This window comes from Protopterus annectens, chromosome 1.part0 (assembly GCF_019279795.1).
Source record: "Protopterus annectens isolate FY-2018-M chromosome 1.part0, PAN1.0, whole genome shotgun sequence".
NCBI classification, from domain to species: Eukaryota; Metazoa; Chordata; order Ceratodontiformes; family Protopteridae; genus Protopterus; species Protopterus annectens.
The window spans coordinates 441,354,530-441,375,990 of NC_056725.1; positions in this window are offsets into that span (position 1 = coordinate 441,354,530).

Sequence of the window (21,461 nt, forward strand, 5' to 3'; positions counted from 1 at the left end):
TATCCTTGTGTACAGAACGTTACCCCTGCAGCAGTCTCCCCATAAGTGTTTGATTTATGTTTATTGTTCTCTTTCTATGCTGCACATTTTATTGTTACAAAGTATAATTGTATTTAATACTTGTTAAAACTGGTTTACCATTAATTGTATGGCTCTCTACAGGCATGTGTTATTGGGCTGTAGAAAATACTGTTGTCCTAGAAACATTTCTGCTTAACAGCATCGCTTGAGCTGTGCAAATTAAATAACTATTTAGTGTCTGCAAGCTGTAAATGATAAACGACTGCCACTGTAAGCTGCATATCACTTATATTATCTGAAGTGACATATTATAAAACTGTTTTTGTTTGTCGCTAGCATAAGTCTCTCTTGGAAATGTTGTAGAGCTGTTTTATCAATTTAGAATGACTCAGTTCCAGATGTCACAAATATTAGGACTGTTAGAAATAATAATATAAAGCTTTTTTGGAAATGTGAACTGACATGGTCACAAATGTTACTAATGCTAGGACTTACTGGATTCAACAGTAGACTACGGCTACAATTAAGGTAACTACATAGGGTGGAACAGCATGTATGTGAAATAGTACCGATATATTTAGTCTAGTATTGCATACTGTTTTATTCTACCTTGCATAGTGAGTGGTATCTGAAACTGAACAGATGAATGTCTAATTCAACCCTAAACATATGCGCACTGATATCTGGTCATTTACATGTGTATCCCCCAATAGACAGACAGATGCTATATATGGTGGTTAAGTTATATCACTGCAGTCGAGTATCATGTGTATTATGTGTGCCATAGTTTGCTGACAGATATTGCTGACATATTTTCCTTCTCCTTTTCAGGGCTATGGTTCACCAGCGGAACTCTGTCTACTCCGCTGCAGAGGAGGAAGAGATACACCAGAGCCTGGTGCCGGATTTCGCAGTACTCTTTTCCCACACCAGCCAGAACCAGCAGGAGAGGGCTGCACTGTGGCAAGACCTGGTCCGTCGGGTAAATGACATAGGCACACATAACCGGACATATGAGCAGGTACGCCATCACTGCAGTGATTTAATTAGAAATGTCCATCAGCGTCGTGGATATCCACAGGCAGCAGCTTGCCACAGGTGGTGGGGTGTCTAGACATCCCCCCCTCACCAGACTGGAGGGACTACTCCTAAGTGTTGTGGCTCCAGCCCAACAGCAACAGCAGCAGCATACATGTGTAATGATGGAGGCTGGAACCACACAGCAGCAGGACACGGAGCGTGCAGGTAACATGCCATGTGTATAGCTGACCATTCTGTACACTGTTAGGTTATGCATGTGTGAGGTGTGTCCTCATTTTGTAGCTGTAATCTTGTTAATTATTGTGCAAGAGTGATATCCTCAATATCAGCAGTACACCTGTGGAAGCTAACTGTTGCACTACTGAACTATATCATGCCCACAGTATCAATGGCACAGTTGTGCCCACTGACAATAAATGTCTCTTTTCTGCAGGTCCCTCTGGTGTAACAGCAAGGCAGCCTATCCATGCTGATGAGTGTGTAATACCATTACCTTCAATACTCTTTATACTAATAGTAATAATAGACTGAAGCAGTAGTGCTATGTGTTTGATTGCAGGTGTGTTTGTGTCTGTGTGTTGATATCTCATATACTGAGGTGTGTGCATGTGTGCATGTGTGCATGTGCGTATGTGCCCATGTGTGCATGTGCCCATGTGTGCATGTGTGCATGTGCCCATGTGTGCATGTGCCCATGTGTGCATGTGTGCATGTGCCCATGTGTGCATGTGTGCATGTGTGCATGTGCCCATGTGTGCATGTGTGCATGTGTGCATGTGTGCATGTGCCCATGTGTGCATGTGCCCATGTGTGCATGTGCCCATGTGTGCATGTGTGCATGTGTGCATGTGTGCATGTGTGCATGTGTGTATCAGTGGTGACATTGTGTACACATTGTAAACTGTGTTTCCTGTCTTTATCCCACAGGTTCTGGTGCTGCTCTGGTGTTGTGCAGCAGGGATCCTGAATCAGCTGCTGTGGATAGTGATAATGATGATATCTGTGTAATGGCACTGGTAGGTGTGCCAGGGTCCATCATTGGTCAGCCAATTGACACTACACAGCTGTCGACCCCATCAATGCGCACAGTCATCCTGCCAATACATCCTTTGTCACCAATGTCCCTAGGTGATGGACAGGATACAGTTTGCATTGACCAGGGTAATGTGGTATTGGTGGCACATGCATCCCCACACAGCAGCCATGGCCAGGGTCCTGACATGGTACCACACAGGCAGATGTCCAGGGGTTCTCGTGGGAGCATCCATGAGCACACCGCCCCTGTCAGACGTGCCCACAGAGGTCTTTCAACCTCAGCTATGTTTCGAGCTGTAATGCAGGCACAGTCACGTATGAAACGGTACACCAGACAGGGTCTGAGGGAGCTGAGAGCATGGCGCACAGCCATGAGTGACATTATGCGTGATGTTGCGGCTGCCATCCATAACTTCACCGAGGTCATTGACAGACGTTGGGGGGACACATTAGATTTGTTCCACAACTACATGTCCATGAGCCAGGGAAATGGTGGATGGTTGAGGCGTCGACGTGGCCATTTGCCAGCAACAGCAGCAGCTAGCAGCCATCACGGACGACAACAGGCCCGAGGCCGCTCACATAGTGCCAGCACCAGTCCCAGCAATGCTGGGTCTGTGCTGTCATCAGACCACCCCAGGAGACCACGTGCATGTGGCACTGAACAGTCCCAACAGGGACCTGTCTCCAGTCACCAACCACCTGCTTCTGATGACAGTACCCAGTCTGGCTTAGTACCTGATACGGTCTGTAGCACCCCTGCCAGGCACAGGTACCGTGTCCGTGGCCACAGACAGTGATCTGTATGACCTGGCAGGTGCAGTCTGTGGCTGTTCACAAACACCTGTATATGGCAGCCATGAGGTGGGACTGTGTGCATTCATACACACATGCAAAGTGATTATACCTAGAGCTAACGCATACATGCACACACTGCATCAACATTGCCCCATCTTGTACTGCTGTCCCTCACCAACACGCACACACAGACATGTCAATTGGTTGTATCAGTGGCAGACTCAGGCATACCAGGTACACACCCTGTGCATATGATGAAACTGTGCCACCTCCTGCAATCTGTAAAATCAGTGCAGGAACAGGTTAACATGGTGCTGATGCACAGGGTGACTACATAGATGTGTTGTAATAGTATGATGCTTACAACAGTACAGTGTAATGATATCATTGTGGGTATATACCAGCATGCCTGATGCAGTTACAGTATGAATGTCATTGTATTGTTTTGTACACCCATAGTAATTACCACAGTGTACTGTCTGCACATCTTTGCATACTGGTGGTGAGGCTGTCAAGGGATGGCCACCTACATAGGTAGCACAGGGGATACAACAATGTACATATTGATACTCAATGATGGTCATGTCAACTGCAAGTTGCATGCTGTCCACACACGACTCTGCAATGCAGATTTTTGAGGATGTTGATATCTGTGCAGTACTACACAACAGGTTCAAGGCTCACAAGAGCACACTAGCACTGCAATGTCACACCTCATACCATGCATGACAGCACCAAAACACAGAACTAACTATGACAGGAGGGAGAGTGTCCATACATGTCAAGGATACTGTGGTGCCAGGACAGGTAGCATACATCATACTAAGTATGGAACTACTGAGTGAGGGCTCAGTGTCTGTTATTTGACATGTGTATTATTACAGGTATGAGCACTTGGGTATCAGGCCAGTTATTCAACATTACAAAGGAAGGTGGTCTATACACTTGTGGGGGGTGTGGCTGGACCCAGCCCATCTGACCTGTGAATGTCTGGGTACAGGCTTATAGTGCCTGCATATATTCACTGTTACCTACTGGAAGTCGTACACCTTGTTTGTTGTAGCATAGTCTACATACAGGCCTGCTGACTGTAGCTTTGTTTGTATGCATGTCTGCATGTTATATTCCTGAAACACTGATTCCACCTGCAGTGCAGATGTACAGTGCCTCTGTGGATCCCTAGTGACATCTGTATTGCTTACTGTACTGATGTCCATGTCTCACTTGACAGAACGTCACTGTTTGTCCTGTTTGCATGTAGCTTGCCTGTAACACATTGCATATGAAATACCTCACATTTGCTCAAGACAGCATTCATATATGCCAGCACTAACAAATCAGGAGCACTACACCCTCACATAGTCACCTTGAGTACCTTGTTCCCCATTGGCCCTATGTGTCGTTACTTAGTATGGGATTCACAATGCTATGGTAGCATGTGCAAAGGTCAGCTGTCGATCTACTCTCAGGTCCAGTTGGTGAATCTGTGAGTCATGTGGAAATGTTACAGCTGCCTCATGTACACAGACAACCCTCTCCCCTTCCCATACACTTGCAACACATGTGAGAGATGCAACCACATAGCCAAATTGGGGGCTAAGCTCTCCTAACTCAGCACTGGCATTCCCTGTCAGGTGGAGTGGGATACTACAGTGAATACAGTACCAGTCTCCCATAGACCTGCCACGACCACAATCCAAACACAGAAACACACAGGTACATTATTGGACTCTCAGAATAGCATCCTGCCTGAGCAGCTGACACCTGCAAAGCAGACACAAAAGCAAACGTTAAGCCAGAGCAGAGCACGTGCAACACATAGCTCACAAAGCCTGTGTGCCAAACAGTCACAGGCCATACGGCTTGACAACACACCTGCTACAGTTGTATGAGGTACCTCTATCATCAGGTACACTGAGGTCCTGCTCACCAGGCTGAACAAGGTGACGGTCATGCTGAGCTGCCCGTCGGGCACTATGATCCACCACATAACACAAGCATACCGGTCACTCCAAGGCATGTAGAAGTATGACTCAGTCATTGTCTGTGCCAGTGTGTATGACCTCTGATGCACCTCCCTGGACTACATGTTAGGGGACATAGAGGAGCTCTCTGAGCTTGTGGCACAGGCTGGTATGACCCTGGCCTTGAGTAGCATCTTACCCTCACCAAGAATGCTGCCACAATATGTAGACAGGATGATCAGTTTCTGCAATTAACATATGTTTCAGTGACATTCAAAGGGGATCCAATGCCTGTCAGTGTGGGATTACATGCTGGACAAGCCACATTGCTTTGCTTGAGACAACTTGCATCTGTCACCCATGGGCCATTGTATATTGGCAGAGGCTGTTGCTACAAACATAGTGCCTTTGTATGCAAGGCTGACATTACATAGCCACCTACACAGGTATCACATGGGATAGGACACTAATAGAAATGCTACTCAACAGCAGCAGTGTAAACCTCAAGATGCATGCAGTGGAAACTGTCCTTAGCATGGGGTACAGCAATATCCGTGCAGTAACAGACTCCTGGTACAAGGCTCCCAGGTGCACACCATCACTGCCAGGTCATTCCTGATGCCATGCTTGTTGTCCCCTACACATGCACCAAACCAGAACAGGGGGGATGTATCCAAAGGCACCTCAGATACACACACACCCAGGTTGGTGGCACTGCACAAAGCATCAGAGCCTATCCATGTGCAACTAACAGTGGGTTAGACTGCCTTCAGGTTCATAGCCTGGCACACACCACACTCCTATACCCAGGAAACCCACTTGGCCTTCCTGACAACACTGGGAATATGATGGTCTCTACAAACACCATTATATGTTTGGACTGCGACTACCCAAACATAGAGTGTGAGCATTACTCTAGCTCCAAGACCCTATCTGAAGGGTTCTTAGCATTCATTTCCTGCATTGCTATGGAATGACTTGTTACCACTCCCACAAGAAGTGACAACATGCTGCACCTGTTCATCACCAACATGTGGACTATATGCTCCAGACCAGTCATGTATCCCTCGCTGGTGGGATAACAACATCTACAACCCACACTGTCTAGTCACATACCACATGCAGCCCCTGCACAGAACAGCACAGTCATACAGTTGTCTGATGCATATTCCATGTATTCACATGAGGCAGGCTTCGGACATGGGAACTATTGCAGTTCACAGGTACATATGTGTAGGTGGCACACACATACATCATGTGTGCATTGACATTACTGATATAATGTATGTCTTGCAATATTGGGAACAACACCCCACACACATGGACAAACTGTGTGACAAAAATACACATGGCGTTTGTAGGATACAAACCCCTACCTAACTATGTTATGACACTTGTGAGAGACGCAGTAGCAGAGCGCGCTATTTGCATTACTGGGAGGATTGCTTTCTCCTGCTGTACTTATAGGGTGCTGACATCATCAGTGTTTAGACAGTGGAATATGCAGCATGTGTTGTGTAGTAATAGTTGCCAAAAGGGACATTTCTCTTACACATGGAATTGCACACACTACTCCCTCACACACATTCACACACACACTGTGCACTTGCAGGATTCAAACCCCTACCTAACTATGTTATGACACTTGTGAGAGACGCAGTAGCAGAGCACGCTATTTGCATTACTGGGAGGATTGCTTTCTCCTGCTGTACTTATAGGGTGCTGACATCATCAGTGTTTAGACAGTGGAATATGCAGCATGTGTTGTGTAGTAATAGTTGCCAAAAGGGACATTTCTCTTACACATGGAATTGCACACACTACTCCCCCACACACACACTGTGCACTTGCAGGATTCAAACCCCTACTTAACTATGTTATGACACTTGTGAGAGACGCAGTAGCAGAGCGCTATTTGCATTACTGGGAGGATTGCTTTCTCCTGCTGTACTTATAGGGTGCTGACATCATCAGTGTTTAGACAGTGGAATATGCAGCATGTGTTGTGTAGTAATAGTTGCCAAAAAGGGACATTTCTCTTACACATGGAATTGCACACACTACTCCCCCACACACATTCACTGTGCACTTGCAGGATTCAAATCCCTATCTAACTATGTTATGACACTTGGGAGAGTCGCAGTAGCAGAGTGCGCTATTCACATTACTGAGTAGAATTTCTGCACCTGACATATGTATAGTGTGCTGACATCATTATGGATGTAGAGGTATGTACATCTGTTACTATCCATCAGTACAGGGGAGAGTATATCTATGCATTAACTTTGCACAGGCACAGTGGCCTACTGTACTGTGGAGGCAGATGCCAAATACACTGTGGATAGCCTTCTGTATTCCCTAGGGACAACAGTCTAGTATTGCACTCTATGGCCATATGTTTACTTGTCAGATGCAAGTATCTGTTGCTCATATATTGTTTGTGGGTCTTTATTGCCATAGCCTTCCCTATCTCTATAAACACCTTGTGTACTGTGGAAGATGTTTGCATATGACTGGGATCCAGTACTTTACTTATGTCTCTGTTGTAACTTCACTGTGTGCACTGGGCAGATATCTGTATTGTGGGAGGTTCCTATGTTAACACATACAAATGCCAGATATGTGTGTGCAACTGCTGAACTGTGACATGGCCTAAGTTTGTGAGCATGCCCAGTTCACAGTTTGTATGGCATCTTGACTGACACGTCTCATTTATCTAAGTGTGCGAGCATGCCCAGTGTGACCTTTCCTTATGTTGGGATCTGTGGACCACCACATTTGTGTTTGTGTGTGGACGCCATCTATATATCACATGTACAGTTGAGTGTTGGACATCATGTTGTGTTCTTACTGCCCAACTGCTTTGTGTCTGACCCTAACAGGCATTATGCTGTGCCTGCAGGGTCACCATGGGATAGTTTGCATACAATTATCATCATCTTTTCCTGCTGACCAAACAGTTGTATTGTCGTATAGTGTACTGGTGCAGTACTTTCACTGTGGTGGACAGTATAATCAGTTTCAGTCCTATCACTGCTTGTAATATTTATAGTGAGCACACCAGACTGGTTGAGGGCCAGTTGTGCAGATATTACCATGTTGCATTTTGTTCAGATATGGACAGCATAGTACATGATTGTCCGACATTGTTAATGTATTCCACAACTTGTGTGGACAGTGACAAACAATGGCCATGTGCCCTAGTCCATTTGTAATGCTAGTCAGAGAGTGTTTGTCCTTCAACACACATTTACTGGTGTTTGCCATGACATATGTCATGGTTAGTGTGCTGTGCCTCTGTCTACCCGTGACATACAGGTGATATCCAGGGTATACCTACCATCTCCCATCCAGTCATCATGATTCCTCTGGATGACAGTCAATGAGGGACTCTCTGGATAACCTGTAGTGGGAGTTTAGTCGTGAGTGGAGTGAGCTTCTGGGTTATGGACCAATCAGTACAGCATGTCCTGTTTATGTCTGTGCTGGGGTTCAGGCCTGTCAGCTGCATAGGTCACCAGCATTCAGAGTTTACATGGTGCCAAATGTCCATTGATACCAGGTTGGTCATGGCTCTATACATCAGGCACAGTTCACCTCCAGCCAGGCGGTATGGCACTGTGTGGAGCTGCAGTTTCTTTAATCAGGTGACACATGGCATCTGTTACAGCTCTGCGATCCTCCTGGTGGGGTATTTGTGGGGTCTTTCCAGTTGCTGCAGCTGTCTGCTATGTTGCATCCCTGAAGGGCCATTGTACACAATTGTGAAGCTGCTGATGGATGACTGGAGAGGCACATTGACCTACCCTAACCAAGCTGTGCTTACCTTCATGATTAGGTGGGTATATGGTATGTTTCTGTAACCACTACAGACACGTGGTTGTCACATGCAGGATATCTATCACCTTGTGTCCCCAGGTCTCTCATTGCTCCTGATGTACTTACTGGGTTAACACCTATGTGGTCATTTCTGGTCATGTACTGTGTTTCCACAGGGGTTGACTATACACTATTCTGCATTTAACTTGTTGACATGGTTGTGGCACCAGTTGTCTGTTTCTATGTGTGCCTTTTGTAGGTTGCTTGTGTCAGCTGGAGGGTCAGATATGGTGGGCAGTTTGTAGTCCTCTGTGAACCTGTTCAGACAGAGTCCTTCCATGTTGGCCTGTACCTATGTGACATATATAGCATACAAGAGAGGTCCCAGGACCATGCCTTATGGGATGCCAGTTGTACCTGGTTTGTAGTCTGCCATGGCTGCAGCATGTCTGACCAGGTCAGTTCTGTCCTTGAGCTGGTTTGCAACCCATCTACTTGCATAGGGGTTTATAGTTAGGCTGGTGAGCTTATCTGTACCGCCAACTAGGGTATTGTATGGAAGGGTTTAGCAAGGTCCAGATAGGCTGTGTGATCCACATTCCCCACATCAATGGCCTTGGTGCACGTTTCACATGAGTCAGACATGTGTAAAGGGCAGGATCTGCCCTATGACAGCCACACTGGGTAGGGTCCAATGTCTGTAGGTACCCAATCTCGTTATTCATGGGATCCATGATCATCCTCTCCATTACTTTGCCAACCTAGATAGTCGGGGTTTAGAGGTGATAGTTTGCAGCATCCATTCAGGCACCCCCTTTGTGGTGAGGGACCACTGTTGCTGTGCACTGCTCTTTGGGTACATATCCTGTGGTAGGACTGATAGTGCACAGTACTGCTATTTGCTGTTCCATTCTTCTTACAGTACTTGTTGGACACAACCCAGGACACCATCTGGTACCATTGATGCCGTGTGCTGTGCTTTGTGGATGCTGGCTGTTACCTCAGTATCTGCAAGGTCAGGGGGCCAGCACTCTCCTGGGATAGATATTTGGCAGTTAGGTGCTGGTGGGGAGTTTGCAAGGAATCTGTTTGGTAGGATGTTGGCAATGTGTGTGGGTTTGGTATATTGTTTGTGATATTGGAGTGCTGCAGAGCATATCTGTGGATTATCACCATGGTTCTTACCATCAAGTACGACAGCTGTGTGATAATCCTTTGTGTCCTGCACAATTTGTATCATCATAGGTTCATAGGTTCATACTAGGCTATCTGCCTTGGCCTTGTTTGAGCACGGACAGACTGTGTGTGGGTTTCGACACCGTTTGCAATGTGCATATTATGCCCATGTAGGGTTTACTGTACTAGATGTGACACAGGGATGGCCCCCAGTGTACACCTACTATCTTCCATGCACTTCACCAGATTTCTCTTGTTGAGTTTGAGTGTGGAGCTCAGCCTATCATGGACTGGGATTCTGTTCCAGAGTGTCAGGAGCCTCTGGGTTATGGATCTGTCCCTCCAGCACATCCTATTTATCTATGTGTGGAGGTTCAGATATCTCACTGTGGTGTCTCTGCTGGATTTGGGGTTTCTGCAGTGGAGCATGTCCATTCATTCTGGATTGGACATGGCCTTGTACATCAGGCATAAATCACCTCTGACTGGGCAGTATGCTTCTGAATTGGGCTGTGGTTTCTTCAGCCAGGCTGCAGATGTCCAATGTTTGGACCCTTTATCCTGTTGGTGAGGTACATTTGGGGTCTTTCTAACTGCTGCAGGCGTAAGGTAAGGTACATCCGAACTGGGGCATTGTTGTCACGTATGGGCCTAATAAGGGAAGAGTATGGGGGCACAGTGACCTCTCTTGCTCTACATGTGCATCCTTTCATATTAAGGTGGGCAATATAGCAGGTCTTCCTGGCCACCTTGGCAATGTGAGTGTCACATGACAGGTTACCATCCACTTGTGTCCCTAGGTCCCTGATTACTTCTTCCATACATAATGGATTGTCACCTATGTCATACTTTGTGTGTGCCTTGTTTGGTATTTGTTGAGACATTCATACTCTGCAGTGTCTTCAGGAAGGCTGGCTGGGGTACCTGGGTTTGTGAGTGTGGTCTGTAGCAGGCTTCAAACAGGTACACAGTTTGAGCCAGTGTTACTTGCCCATGGATAGTCAATGCTGCTTCTTGCTGTGGTACCAACCTCTGGGTGTGGTTATCCTTGATAATTACTGGTAGCCACACTCCTATTGTCGTGTGTTCCATGTTTTGGAGCTGTAGAGCATGGTATGAGGCATAACCTGGTAGTATTAGGGTGCTCTTCTGGGCCTTGACCCAGGTTTCTCTTACAGAACACATATTACCATTGTCCATGCTGTGGTGAGTTTGGTCTGCATGCACCTTGCAGGTTAGACTTCTGGCATTGGGTAGCATTACGTCCAGGTTATTATCCCTTGTGCTACCTATGGTGGTGGGTTTGTGTTTCTGGACTTACCTATTGAAGGCACAGTGGGGGTGACAACAGCCTTTGCCAGTATCCACACAGCCAGGTGTGCTGGGTGAGTGCCATCCCTAGCAGGTGGGGCATCATGTCTTGCTCGGCATGTCAGCCCAGGCTGTCAGCCATGTGTTCCCCCTTGCTAACAGCAATACCTCACCCAATTATTGTACTTGATCTTGTTGTCTTCATAGTGTGGCATCATGCTTGGTGAGGGTGAGATGTTAGGCAGGGTCTTCATGTTTGCATATACTAGATGGTGTTACATTGCTTAACACATGTCAATCATGCCTCAGGTGGTGCTGCAGGGCTGCCTCTGTCGGATGCACATACTACACTCCCTGTACATGTTTGAGAGCAGGTTGTGTCATGTTAGGCGTCCCTGTTACTATATGAGTGAGTCAGAGAGGGATATCATTCCCAGGGTTCCTACTGAGCCAGTGTATGTGCTATGCATTGCCTCTTTGCCAAGGCCAGGGCATACTGGGCATGCCTCCTTCTGCCTACTGGGGCAGGCTCAGGTTGTTCCTCCTCCGAGTCACGCTCTGCCTGTGATGGCCTTGGCAATGGTGGGGGGCTGTTTGTCCTGGCCCTATCCTGGTCCTGCTGCAGCTGTTTTCACAGAATCATATTATGTAGCATAGCACATACCATGACAATTTGGGTACATGTAGTTGGTGAGTACTGCAAGGCTCCACCAGATGTGTCCAGGCACTGGAACCATGACTTGAGCAGCCCAAACACATGCTCTATTACATTACGTGTTTGTGCGTGTGACTCATTATGGCGTTCCTGTTCAGGTGTGTGTGCGTTTCTGATGGGTGTCATCAGCCACGGCTCTAGTGCATATCCTGCATCCCCCAATAGGTGACCATGTGGGATGTCCCCATTGGCAAATGTCTGGTACAACTGCGTCAAATGCCAGATATGGGAATCATGGTAGCTCCCAGGGCAGCCAACACACACATTCATTATTATGCCCTGGGCATCACACACAACCTGGCAGTTGATGGAGGGGAAGCCCTTGAGGTTAATGTAGGCCCTACCCCGCTCACCGGCTGGTGCTTTGATGCATATGTGCGTGCAGTCTATTGCACCCACTACCACAGTGTATTCTGCTATTTGCTGGAAGAGATGCATATTACTGGCCAATACCTCACGGGCATTGGGGAAATATACATGCTCACCGACATGTGCTGACATGGCATCCAGGAACTGGTGCTGTACCCTGGAGGCTGATGCCTGTGATATCCCCATCATATCACCAGTTGGTCTCTGGAAGGTACCTGTTGCTAGTATTCTTAGGCCAACACATACCTTGGTTTCCACTGGGATGGGTTCCCCTCTGTTGGTTCTGTGTGTGAGGCGTGGCCTGCACAGCTCAACAATTTGCTGCAGGAGGTCTCTGTCCACTCTGTAGCGCTCCACTATCTCCAGCTCATGTAACCCCTGGTAGGTGACCCTGGGCCTGTACACTCTTCTCCGTCTCCTCACTGTGGGTTGTCTGTCAGCATTTGCATTGTCACCACCCTCAGCAAGTCTCCTATGTCTCCTTATAACAGCTATAGCAGTCCCTAGCATGTTTGGTCTGAGTGCAGCTTTTTCAGTTTTCACTTCTACTAGCTTACTCCTGTCTTGCAGTGTCTCTTGAGAGAAACATACTGCAATGCTGTTTGCAGTGTTTTAAGTGCTGGGTTGGGCTAGTATTCTGCCTGTGTAATTGCCTGCTTCTAATTGTTTTCTCCTGCTAGCTCTACCAGTATTCCCTGCTAGTTTCCTACTATTTCTTCTGCTTCCTTTTTCCTCTCTGTTTCTTCAGGGGGGAGCAGCGCGCATACCAGCGAAAACACACTCACAGTGGCTACCACGCGTGCACACATGCTTACACGGACTAGAATCTGCTTATTTGGGTTAAAACAAGCGCACACCAGCGCAAACAGGTTAATAGATCTCTACACAAGCTCCTACATGCTTACTCTGTCTTATACGTGCGCACTCTGTCTTACTCATGCCTCCCAGTGCACACACGTGCGCATGCACGTACAGCAAGAAACTTTGGTGTTGGCCACAGTGTACACCTTCCATTTCTTGACTTTCCCATGCTTATCTGTTGACACTTCTCTTTTTATGCTGTGTGATTGATATCTTTCACATACCACTTTGCTCCAATGAGCTTGATTTCTTCCTGACATTCCCCCCTGTGATGTCACCTATCTCCTACTCTGTTACTCCCCCTTATCTAACTCTTACACTACATGGAATGTGCTCATTTGCTATGTGACAGTGTGATTCACTATCCTACCACTCATTTACATAGGATTGCCTACTAATGCTTAGTTACATGTCTTACACTCAGCTTCCCCCCTTAGCAACCACTAGACGGTGGCCATGTTGTTTTTGGTCTGCTAGTCCCTGCATTTCAAATCCATGCATTACATAACCCCCACATTTGTGGGTTTCAAACCTTTATTTTTCTGTCTTATATAGCGCAGCCCGTTTGTGCGGGGCTGCGCTGCATTTAAACCTCACCGATCGCCGAAAAAAAAAATATTTTATTTCATGTTTGCATCGGGTTACCGTGCCAATGGCCACATATTTGGCCATTGGCATACTGACTGCAACATTTGCACACTTTATTTGGAGCTGTCATGGCTCCATTGTGTTATTTGCAGTAATGTACTCAGTTGTCAACTGAGTACATTTCTGCACCTAACACGACTCTTACACGGGCTGATTTCAGCTTCGTGGATTGCTAATCTAACTCATTTGCATGCCTTTCGGCTGCAAGTGAGGTGATTAGCATATCCACTCCCTGCCCGTGTAAGAGTCATTTTAGCTGGTCTCTTACACGGGATTTCGGGCTGTTCCTGGATCGCGATGGCTGCATGGAGTCTTACACAACTCTTAGATTCCGTGCAAGCCATTGTGAATCCTGCCCACTGATTGCATGCTGAAATACTTTGCAGCAGACATGACAAGAAATTTTTTAAGTTAAAATCTAAGCATTCAGGTAACAAAAAGCAGGAGAGTTAGTTTAACAGTTGAACTAACAACATGCAATCATGTATACTCACCTGCACACGCATTTCTGTTTTTAATTTTTCTTTTTTTAACAATGGATCCAAGAGCCAGGGGCTCAGTCCTTGATTCAGTTTAAAGGTGAGTGGCATTCACTCACCTAGCTCCCTTGAAGTGTATGTCCGTGCATATGCTCTTGCAGCTATGAGATATATGGCTTCAGATTGTGCCAGACATCTTTAAATGAATGTTACAGTTCCTGCCTTATTGAGGTTATGACATTGAAGTAGGCTCCAGCCAATCATTAAGTTAGTCTTCTGTACTTAGTTGCTAACAACGGTTAACAACCACAAATAGCTAAAGACCTCACAATCACTTCATCTTTATCTTTAATGTAAGAAGGGCTAACTTCTTTTACCTGTTCTTGCCACTTATTGCCAATCTGGTATTATTTTTGTCCTTCTGAGTAATCTAAAATAATCTGTTGCTGCATTCTAGGTATTTAAGCAAAAACTCCATTGCAGTAACCCAAATTAATATAGCAAAATATTCATTAAAGTGTGTGTGGATTGTAGTGTGATATACTCCTGTCAGGCATAGTTATATGATAACACATCTTTCACCTCTACAATGAGTTATTGTAATGTAATGGCAGATAAACACTGCTGCCTTCAGCTATAACTAAAACCACCCAAACTCAAATAAGACTCACACTGAACAGTTATAAATGCTATTTTTCCAGGAAATAATCCATTTCAGACTCAGAGTACCTTTCAATGCTATCTTAGCTCTACCTTGAATAAAACTACTTTCCATTCACACACATGCACACACACACACACACACACACACACACACACACACACACACACACACACACACACACACACACACACATTGCAATAAGTAAAGTAGTTGAGACAAAATCAGCAACAAGGAAATTAAAAATCATTGAGTCAATATCACTGGAGTAATAGAAACCACGTGTAAAAATGCTGGAGCTGTGCACATGTGAAACTGTATAACTGTAAATATAATAGTTACTACTATATTAGCAGTACTATCACACAGACCCAATTATTCATTGATCCTAGTGGTTATTTTAGCACCCTACAGCATGCCACTATTTCTGTACTTCGACTGCACCTTGGATTATGTACCCTATAGAATGTAGGTTTTCAAAAAACTACCTATCATGCAGACCTAGTTTTCCAACACCCCCACTGGTAAGCATAGCATCCTATGACACAAAGATATTTCAGTTGTCAGCCAAATATATAATAAGTGTTATTCTAGCTTTTTCTTTATGTTTTTGTCACCTTTTAAAGAACAACTTATGACAATACGAAACTATTCAAAATAATAAAAAATCGGTACTTTTCCGTTAAACCCCTACCACTTTGCGGTGCTGTGTTTTGCCGGTATTTACAAGATTTATGTTTGAGAGTGTAAACGAGTGTTTTCTAAACACCCTGCTTATAGAATAAGAAGACACAGCTCAACATTGTAAATAGATAACTTAGAAGACCTGCGAGAAAGGATAGGAATTAATTTATTCTTGTAATAATGGATTATATGTACAACAGCCACTGAGAAAAGGTACACGGGTCAAAAACACTGATGGAATTAGAGTATATTTGATAGTAATATCTGACAAATTGTGTGTGTGTTTGCACATGCAAGAGAGAGGTGTTCATAGGGATTACTTAGGGCATGTCAAGGAATTTTTAAAAGCTGCAGGTGAAGTATATTTTCCTTCACAGTGTGCCAAACAGTTATCGTCTGCTGTAAAAATCTTAGCTTTAAAAACTGTCAAGTGTGTAAGATTGCAAAGTTGTTTAGGATGCTCTGGGCACTTTTAGGAGCTATGTTATCTTTTCAGGTAAAAGGATAAAAGCAAGAGAGAGGTTAAGGGAAATGCAGTGCAAAACGTGCCGTAGAAATGATGTGTTGGATTAGATAGCCAGCAGTACAGCTAAGGCTTAAAATCTTACAGTAAGAGAGTGAAGTGTCTTGTCTTGTGAATAAGTTGCAACATTTAAGAATTAAGTAGTTGTGTATTAATTTTATATGTCAATATTTGTACTTGTTTGGTTCTGTGTGTCAGCTGTCCAAGACTTCCATGTTGCCCTTTTGATGTCTGCGACCAAATGATGTCTGATTAGAGTAAACTTTTTTTTTCATAACCATGTCTGAAGCTTGTTTTTAGGTGTCCTTTATCATGGAGGAAGGAAGTAAATTGTAGGCGCCAGCTGTAATTACACAAGCAGGATGGAATAAGGCGAGATGCGTGGTAGGGGTTTAATGGAAAAGTACCAAAAAATCTAACAGGTTTCATTTCTATTATTTATTATTTGGCATCCCCCCATGGGCTATCTTAATATTGACTAATAGTACAGGCCCCAGACACACTGCTCCCATTGTCGACTATGATGTCCTATGGCCCTCAAGTGTGTTTGAGATATGACCAATCACATAGACCTGGTATTCAATGCCCCCATTTATTACAACAACATGCTATGACATTCAAGTATTTTTATTTTCAACTAGTGTTTTGATAATAAGATATTGTCATGGCTTGTTTTTGTGTCATTTACACCATTGGTCAACCCTAACAAAAAAAATGATCAATCCTGCAGGCTCGTAACACACCTTTCCCACTGTCTACTGTAGTAACCTATTAAATGGAAGTTTTTCAAAAAATGACCTATCACACAAATCCAGATTTCTGTGCCCATATTAATAGCTGTATCGTCCTATGGCACTCTATGATTTCAACTTTCAGCCAATTACAGGGTATTTTGATAGTCTTGCTTATTTTTCTTTTGTCTTTTCTTAAAAAGTTATTTTCTGTGAAAGTTTGTGAATTGCATGAATACAAGACCCACTGTATGTTTAAATCATTTCACAGTGCTTATCTGCCTTCGATGTTTTGGCTCTGAATAAAGAAATTATTTTCTGCAAAAAGGACATAAAGCTCATCATTCGTTTCTGCTTCAAATTGTGTTTAGTGTAGCTCAAATAACTACTTAGTTAATCCATTTTATAGCATTTTTATGGTTGTTTTGACCAACATAACATGCCACAAGTGCACTATTTGTAGGTTTTAAGCTAACTAAAATTAAGGGTGTTTCTAGTGCTGTTGTATAGCTTAATGACTACTTTTAAGGTAAATCTGAACATTTGGAAAACACATTGCACTGTAAAATGTCAACTTTCAGTAACTAATTACTTGCAAGAAAATTAAGAGCAGGGTTTAACACAATATTCCTGCTATAAATTGACAATAAAATTTAGACAGTGCAGATGAAACCTGGTGATACAGCTGTTATGGAAGAAAATCCTGGCAAAAATGAGGAGGTGCAGCACCCAGCAGAATAAAAGCCCTCTCATTAAACCAAACAAACAACTCAGAGGACAAATAAAGTCTACCAAAGCCAAATTTTAGGTAAGTTTGGCCTCCCAGGCCAAGGACAACTACAAAGCATTCTTTAACTATATCCACAACCTCAAAGGCAATACACAATTGTGTGCAGAGCTCATTGTAAATGGAGCCACCTATACTGAGCCAGAAGGTATAACAAACCTACTGGATGATAAATTCATCTCCAACTTTACTCCTCTCTCTCCCTCAATCTACCCTCGGGAAATATCATAAAATATAACTCCCCCTACTATCACTAGGGAACAGGTCCTTAATGCTCTCTCTAACACTAAGAACACTGCATCAATGGACCCAGACCATATCCCAGGATGCCTTCTAAATGGCATGAAACATAACCTATCAGGGCATCTGGAATTACTATTCAACTGCGGCCTCCAAACAGGTTGCGTGCCTCATGAATGGAGAAAGGCAACAGTCATCCCTCTGCACAAAGGTGGACCATCTACAGACCCTGGAAACTAAAGTCCCATAAGTCTCACTAGTCTTATATGTAAAGCCTTGGAAAGAATTATCATGGAGATGATCAGCAGAGATATAGTAAACTTCCAGACACTGGCTCCAACCCAGTTTGGTTTTGTTAGGGGCAGATCATGCCTACTCAACCTGATGGACTTCTTTGAGAAGGTCACCAAAGCAATGGATGAGGGCAAATCGTTCATACTGCCTACCTTGACCTGGTCAAGGCATTTGACACAATACCACACTCGGGCATTGTTGAAAAGCTCAGGAGGTTAGGTACAAACCCATATTTCACCTGGTGGAAAGCTAACTGGCTCACAGACAGGACCCATTAAGTTAGAATTGGCAAGTCCACCTCTACAAAGAGGCCAGTCAAAAATGGAGTCCCTCAAGGATCAGTCCTTGGACCGCTCCTTTTTGGCATTTGCTTCTCCAAAGCCAAAGCCAATGTCAGTGGTCTCTGGCTGACTAAATTTGCAGATGATTGCAAATTAGGAACTGTCATTGAATCTCATACTGACACAAATGTTCTTCAGGAGGGGCTGAGACAGACAAACAACTGGTGTCAGAGTCATGGAATAAAACTAAATGCCAAGAAATGCATAATAGTATCCTTTGGGAAGTCATCCATCCCTGGTAACTATCATATTGATAACTCACCCCTTAGAGTTGACCCAGTAGTCAGGGACTTAGGGACACACATAGATAGTAATCTAGCATTTGATAATCACATGTCCACAGTGGTGAGGAAATCATTCTATGTTGCCAACTTATAAGCAAAGGTATGGCATCTAAGTCCAAGGAAGGCATTGTTCCACTGTATTCAGCATTCATCAGACCTATCATTGAGTACAATGCCCCCTTTGGTATGTACCTAACCAGGCATATCCAACAACTGCAACGTCCAAAGAGGTTCCTCATTAAAAGAATACAGGGTGTAAGTAATATGTCGTATGCAGACCACCTCAAAGCCCAATCCCTGATTTCTGTCTTCTATAGGCTGTTGAGGGGAGATCAATGCCTGGCATACAAGACATTGCTGTATCTCACCCTGATGGACCTCCTGCATATCCACAAAACAAACAGTACCAAAATTACCCATTCTAAAGACTTAAACTTGCCTGTGATATAAATAGGACTTGCCGGTGAGATAGGTATGTAACCCAGAGACTACCCCACCTATGGAACAGGCTCCCCATCCATGTAAAACAGAGTTCCTCCCTAATCCAATTCAAGTGCAACTTGGACAATTAGATGGGGAACAGGAGATTCATCTCTGGTTTGGTACCTATGTCTCTAATGCAAACAGGTAACCTGTAAATGATTCATCTCCCAGGCACATGCTTACAATTATCAAGGGTATCAGAACTTGTCAGAGATTTGGGATGCATGGCTAGGCTTAAAAAGCCCCTGTGGTCGTTAGCCTAGTAAACAACTATGAACCTATGAAATAATAGAGAAATGCTTTTAAACAAATTAAAACATGGCAATTAAATATATGATTTGTAGCCATGCAGGAAAGCAATGTTAACTGATTAATGTCTGATGAATAACATACTTTAAATATGATTTAAGTAACAGACTGGGGAAAAGAGTAGCTGTTATAAAACAGTAATAGGGAACACAAAAGTTATAAAAGCAAACTACCCAATAATATACTGTGCTGATATTTTTGACAGTAATTATAGCATTGTAGTGCTAACAGATTTTTCAAAAATGGCAAATAACATAATAAATACATACTTTGTGTAACACAAGGTATTTGAACTGTTTCTAAAACTACATTATCAAAAGGATTTTCTACCTTAGGGTATGAACAAGAAATGCTTATGAATATTTTAATATTAAGTTAAGTAATGAAAACTAATATCATTTGTGACATGTTAAAATATAGACAATGAATATTTTCAATTATATACCGGCTATATAGATATGTTCTTTAGAACAGGACATATATAATTTTGAATGTGCCTCAATGAAAGTTCTTCAGGGCTAGGTTGCGACTCACATTTTCTTTAATATTCTCATTTTGGAAGTGTCTGTTGCATGTAATTGTGTGAATATAGTTGTAAATGTAAAACATGGTGTGATATTAAAGCATAACAACACAAATGCTGAACATCTTTAAAGTAGGATACAATCAAAAACAACATATAAAAAACAAAGGTAATGATGATACACAATTACGCTTGAGATATACATTTCTAAGTCATACTAGAAAAATTATGCATTATATTTTGAGATGGACTAAAGGAGATCAGTTTAATTATCTGAGACTCTCATTAGATCTAGAATTAACCTCTGTAGTCCTCAAAGCTAAATTGAATGAAAATGTTAATATACACCATAGGCAATGTGCAAGAGAAAAATTAAAAAGGAATTGAGGCAAGAAAATAGCTGCAGCATATTAATCAGTTTCTCTTTTACACCCTGACAACGTTATTTATATCATGATAATATTCCTCTGGACTTTAAGATAATGTGTATTAAAAATGTTTATATTTAAGTTACAGAAAAATAATACTGTTGTTATAGGAAATAACATTAGTATATATTACAAAATGCTTGCTATAGAATATGTCAGTTTACTGTGCACTTATCCCTTTACTGCAGGGCTTACAATAGAAATTCATAATTATCTTTATACCTATTTAAGTACCTTTCACTCTAGTTGAAAAAGAGGGTACATGAAGTAATAAATCATGGACAGGAAATACAAAAACAAAAAGGTAACTGCAGTTTATGCACTACTGAACAGCTTTAATGCATATGTTACACTGGCAGTCTCAGTGACCAATAATCCTGCATAGATCCATTACTTTTATTTTCCAATCAAAGCACCTCACCTCATTCTAGTCCAAGTATCAAATGATCACATACTTAGCATTTAAGAACATTTTAAGCTGTCTGTTCCATTTAAAGTACTATTGCACTAGCAGTGTCTATATCACATTATCACATAGTCATAATGTCGAGTGGCTACAATATCGAAAATGCCATTTAGTTAAACCGTTTTTGTGGGGGCTGTGCCCCCCACACCCCCTGCTAATTATATATACCAACTCCGAGATCGTATTACAGTGAGGAAAGGGCAAATTTTCCGATCCTCACTGTACCGCGATCTCACAAAAAACATTTTGCTGAACGGCATTTTCAACATTGTAGCCGTTCGATATTTTTACAGTGCGACAATGTGATATAGACCCCACTAGCAAAAAAATATATTCCCAAAATAAGTTCATAGCCTAATGGTAGTTAACAGATGAGTGTAAACCCATGCTGTTGACTAATGTATGTGAATGACAATGTCATCGATGTGGATGCTTAATATACACAGGCAGAATTAAAAGAAAGCTTAACT